Source organism: Suncus etruscus, chromosome 1 (assembly GCF_024139225.1).
Source record: "Suncus etruscus isolate mSunEtr1 chromosome 1, mSunEtr1.pri.cur, whole genome shotgun sequence".
In the NCBI taxonomy this organism is placed as follows: Eukaryota; Metazoa; Chordata; class Mammalia; order Eulipotyphla; family Soricidae; genus Suncus; species Suncus etruscus.
In genome coordinates this window covers 20,654,493-20,660,168 of record NC_064848.1, presented here as the reverse complement: position 1 = coordinate 20,660,168, position 5,676 = coordinate 20,654,493, and the positions used below count along the sequence as shown (strand labels likewise).

The 5,676-nt window shown below is 36.4% G+C and overlaps 1 non-coding gene across 1 annotated transcript; it reads right to left on the bottom strand.

Annotated features, from left to right (window-relative positions):
• Positions 1–1,486: 1,486 nt before the first annotated feature.
• LOC125996459 (U6 spliceosomal RNA) lies at positions 1,487–1,593 on the bottom strand. Its single transcript, XR_007491272.1, has one exon. It is a non-coding gene; the product is annotated as a U6 spliceosomal RNA (small nuclear RNA).
• Between the last annotated feature and the right edge of the window lie 4,083 nt (positions 1,594–5,676).

Genomic DNA, 5,676 nt, shown 5'->3' with positions numbered 1-5,676 from the left:
GATGGTCATTAAGGAAAGTCCAGAGTTTATTACTCTACCTTGCTTCTCTCTGCCCTGTCTCTAGTAAAGCAATAATTCTAGACTTGCAAATTAAAACACACAAATCCAACACAACACACAATTTCTGCTAAACTCAAACTAAATTCTGCCAACCCTAAAGGGTTATGGCATTTCCCCTAAAATTTCTCTCCATATTCTGAACATAAAAGACAGAGAAAACACTGAACGACTGACATAAAGACAAAGACACAGAGTGACTGTAATTCTTGATGATAGTTAAACCCATGAGGGCCCATGTTGCACTCAAACCCACATTTTCATTCCCAGCACTGGACACAAAGACAGACACTTGAGCCCTTGTTGGGACTTGAATCCACAATACTCCCATGTGGTACTTGAACCCACAGATACTTAATGGAACTTCAACCTAAGTGGTTATGTAGTTGGTGAATGTAGGAGGACTAAGGTATCCCCAAAGTTTCCAGCACTGGAGAGGAATACCACATCCTGTTTCTCTCCTTTGGACTTTATCTAGAGCTCTATTTCCTTAGGCCTTTACATCCCATGAGAGTGTCCTGGTATATATTCATGGAACCTAGGCAGCCTTGTTGTTGACTGAGTCATCATCATTCAATCCCAAATGAGTTCCCAAATACTGGAGTCCAGACTCAAAGGATGAGTTTAATATTTTAATCCATCTGCCAAAAAGGACCTTATACTGACTGGACAGTGTCATCTCTCGAAGGAAATGAAACCTACCCAAGGGCATGAAGAAAATTATATAGGAAATGGGTATATGGATGTTCCAGCTTTCTGATGATCTTTAAAATGATTGTTTATTGTCTAGACTCTAGAGGTACCTTTCTACTGCTTCTTTGTCCTTCCTTGATATTACCTGATATGATCAGGTAGCTTGGGACAGTGTTAATGAAAATAGGCTTGTGAAGACCTAGAATGTTATTTACACCATGTGCTTCTTACAAAATGGTGTCTTTCCCTGCTCAGAACCTAAGAAAAAGCCTGCCATGTAGCCTTTACAGAATGGCATCCCTCCCTGTTCAGAACCTAGGCCCCAATAAGTTGACTCTATAATTCAGATATTTGGTTTTATCCTTCCTTAACACCAATAATCTGATTTCACTCAAGCCTGGTCCTCTAATATTTTACATCAGTCTTTCTACTCCTTCAGTTTATTTTATTCTACTCACTGTACTCTTGGTCCAAGAGTGTTCTATACAACCTTCATTTAAGCCATTTATTTCATTCTTTCAATGCAGTTATTCTAAATACCACTTATAAATAACATCTTCCTGTGTTAATTCCTCTTTTATCTGGTTTACTTTATTTTATGTCTTCCAGTCCCATCCATGTTGCAGAAAATTGCATGATTGCATCATTTCTTTCAGTTATGTAGTATTCAATTTTATATGCACCACATATTGACAATCAACTCATTTATTGTTACACATCTAATGATTTATTTTTTTTAAATATGGAACGCTTCACAAATTTGCATGTCATCCTTGTGCAGGGGCCATGCTAATCTTCTCTGTATCGTTCCAATTTTAGTATATGTGCTGCCGAAGCGAGCACACATCTAATGATTTCTACACTTTTCTATTCTACTGAGTACTGCAGTAAACTGTGTTGTGTATATGTTCTTTTGAATAAAAGGTTTCATGTCCTGGGTTAAATACCCAAAAGTGAATTGCTGGGTCAAATGGTAGCTCAATTTTGAATTTAATGAGAACCCTCCACACTATTTTCTATGGGAGTTGAACCAGACTACATTTTCACAGTAGTAGATGAAAGTTTCTTCTCTACACATCCCTACCAACTCAGATAGTTTTCAGTATTTTTAAAATATGCCATCCTGACTGGAAGATAATATTTTATTGTTCTCTAGATTTGAATTTCCTGAAAGATAAGAGATGGACATTTTTCCATTTGCCTGTTGGCCATTTGTTCATCTTTGTCAGAGAAGTGTCTATGCATTTTCTATATCCATTTCTGATGGGGATTTTATTTTGGGGTGATTAATCTTTTTGAGTATTTTATATATTCTAAATATTAACCTTTTATCTGACGGTTGAGATATTTTCTCCAACTCAGTTATCAGCCTTTTAATTTAAGCCATGTTTATTTTTATTAAGAAACTTTTTATTTGGATGTAGTCTTATTTGTCTACAGTTTCTTATTGGGTTTTTATAAGTGGGTTTATATAACTACTTTCAGTAGTTTATTTACATTCAGTTTGGCTACATGAATGTTGCCAGTTTTTTGGGGGGCAGGTAGTTAAATCTATGTTGGAAACTTTTATTTAATAACTGAACATGTTATTCACTCTTGGTTTTGTTCTGTATGAGTCTATTTTGTTTTCTACTCTTTGGCCTCTTGAATTTTGCAGTTGTTTCTTTCCAAGACAACGGCGAAGCTTTTTCTTATCTCTTCCACTACCTTTCCTTTTTGTGACCTTCTGATATTTCTATAATTAAGAGATCATTCCTCTTGTTTTTCATCATAAAATACCTGACATTTTCTTCCATCATTTTCTCTCTCTTTTCTTTTTCAACTTCTTTATCAATGCTGGCTTGTAATTTGTCTTTGAGTACATCTATTCTGGTCTACCTCCAGTACAGTTCTGTTACTATGGATTGCCAGCATGTTCTTTAGCTCTTTGATTCCCATTTATGGGTTCTTTCATCTGCCAGAATGACACTACAGTAGATTGGGTGAATTTCTTATGCATGGCCTACCTGGATTAGAACTCTGGTACCCCATATGGTCCTGTGAACTTGACAGGAGTGATTACTGAGCCTAAATAAAGGAATAATTCTTGAGCACTGCCAGATATGGCCCCACAACAACAATAACAAATAAAAATAACAAAATTCCAGTACTAACACTCCATATGCACCTTTTTGAAAACAATGTTCAAAATTTTTAGCAAACTCTATGGTTATCTAATCTCTGCTTTAAAATCAGGTTACATGGTAAACAGATTTTGGACCCTTCCAAATTTGATCTCACTCCTTTTGGAACTGTCTACCCCAAGTTTCCTGGCTCCATTCCAAACTTTTAGATGATAATGAGATAATATTTGAGACTATCACCATGGTCTAAAGGAAATGATATTTCCTGAAGGGAAGCAATACTTCTTCCTCCTCTCTCCAAATTTTTCCCTAGTTATTTTTTTTTTTTACTAAGAAAAGCCTTTAAAAACAAATAAACTGGAGTGAGAAAGAGCAGGAAGCTGGGAAGAACAGCAGGGTGCTGTGAGATACACCTTTGGTTTTGCCATCAGCATTGTGAGGGCAAACAGGGCTAGATCTATCACAAGGAAAGTAGCAGGAAATAGAGTACAGGTCATACCAGGGCTAGCTTCAGGAATACTTCATAATTGTTTACCAGCTAGTTTTGCCTCCTTCAATGTCCTCTAATTAGTAATAGCATTAGTCTCAGTGTCTGAAATTGAAAGAGAACATTTCAAGCTGTTAACACCTTATTCTGTTCTTCATTGTTCCAGAGGCCATGTGTTTAAGCAAACACATATTAATAATCTTTATCTCCTACCACGTCCTACCCAAATCTCAAGCTTTATGTAGAAAATTCTGGATTGAAAATGAGAAAAAAATGAATGCAGAATCATTAACTCTCCTAACTTTTGTTATTTCCAATATTTGCTTTCAAAAATAAAGAAAAAAAAAATAATAAATCAAGGTGCAATGAACATACTTGGCAAGTTAAGTTCCCTTTAATACACTGAGAGTCTTGGGGGGATGTCCCTAGGCACATTTCAGGACACCACATAAAAGAGCACACATACATCACTTAGAAGCATCCATACTCTCAGTATATCTGACCTTTCCACATTGGATTCTACACTGGAAAAGGAAGCGAAGAACACTGATATTTCCCACCACCTTTCTAGGTGGGGAGCTCTGCCTAATCCTGGAACTCATCCCTACTAGCCACATAATTCCAGGGATAGAATAGATAGTAGGGAACAAGTGATATCACGAACTTCCTTGCATATTGATCTTTTGCTCTGACAGGGCTATGAGTCACACAGCTCCCCCTTTTCTGCCTTAGCAAAGTATGTGGCATATCACTCTTCCTAACAAAGCAAGGGGAGCATTTAAATCCTCCCAACCAACCATCAGCAGTTCCCTTTGCTTCCCTAACGAATTAATTAGCCCATATTTCTAATATTGGCCCTCTTGAGTGCTTTTTTTGAAACTGGTCATTGTACACAAGCTCATAAAGATCTAGGCTTGTAGCAATAAAAATTTCATGGCCATCCTAAAGTGGTAAAGTGGAAGCTAACTCCTAAGATCCTATTTATCTCTTCTTCCACACCAACTCCTGAGAATAAAAACCTCTCAAGATGTGAATCCTCTTTCACTTTATAGTAAAAGATATCATGGACCCCTTAGTGTGCTGAAGTATGAGACACAAGGATGGGCTGCTTACCTTGATATGGTTTATTAGTTCTGAAAGAGATTGGAGTCAGCAAGAGAAAATGTATTTGAATCTTTAGCACAGAGTTTTGAGGCTTTGGATCAAAAGACAAACTTCCTACTTTGCTTTCATTTAGGGGAAAGTATCTTTTTTTAAGAGATTTTATTTTTGAAAACGTCAGTCTTTTTAGACCTGGCCTCCTCAAAATGTATTATAAATTAGAATCATGTGAGACTTTTGTAAACATGCAAATTCTTTCATCAGAGTTGGGTAAAAGAGATTTCACATTTTAATAAGATCCAAAAAAATACTGCTGAAATTTTAAGAAACACGCATCTTACAAAAGGCATTTATTCCTCCAAATTCAGAAGGATAGGCTTATTTGCCAATAGTTCAGTTCAAACGTCCTACCTCCATGCTATCTCTCCAGCCCCAAGACAAGCAACCTCTTAAGCTCAAATCAGGCTTTGTTAAAACAGTATTATTGTTCACACTTAAAGGAGATGGTTCAGAGCATTTAAGGGAATAACAGAGCCATATAGAGTTAAAGTGAGAGAGGGGCTACCTTTTCATGGCATCTTTAACAGCAGAACTTGATCCAAAGCATTTTAATGAGCATTTATTTTACACAAATAATATCTCAGGCACATACTCATCTCCAATTAAATCAGAAAGGAAGCATTTGTTCTAATTGGACTGCATAGCTCAATAATTAATTGTGAGAATGTTTAGGTTTGCTATTTTATGACCCATTCACCAAAATGAGGAAAATCTTTTAGGAGTTTAGAAGTCTCAGTCTCTGTGGTTTTTCCTGGAAACCATAGTGCAGGTTGAATTGATGATTTATAAACAAAAGGACAAACTTCTAAGGATATCTCACTGTGTAGCTTTATAAAAAGCCTTGGCAGAGGCGAAGATAACTCAGTTTAATCTAGCGTTCTAATGTGCCCTGAGAAAGTTGCCTGCTAATTAAAGTTGTGCACAATTTCTACAGGAAAAATCATCTGTCACATAATTTATTGATATCAAAAGAGTAACTTTTGTATTCAGTCTGCAGTATCTGGAAACTACTAATATTCTCATTAAAGGCTACTCTCAAGCTGCATTTAAATAAAGATGCAAGAGGTTTTTACTTGCACATCTGCCTCTAGGCATTGATTATTACTGAGTTTTCAAAAGATTATGTATGAGGGCTTGGCATGAAGAGTGGGTTGC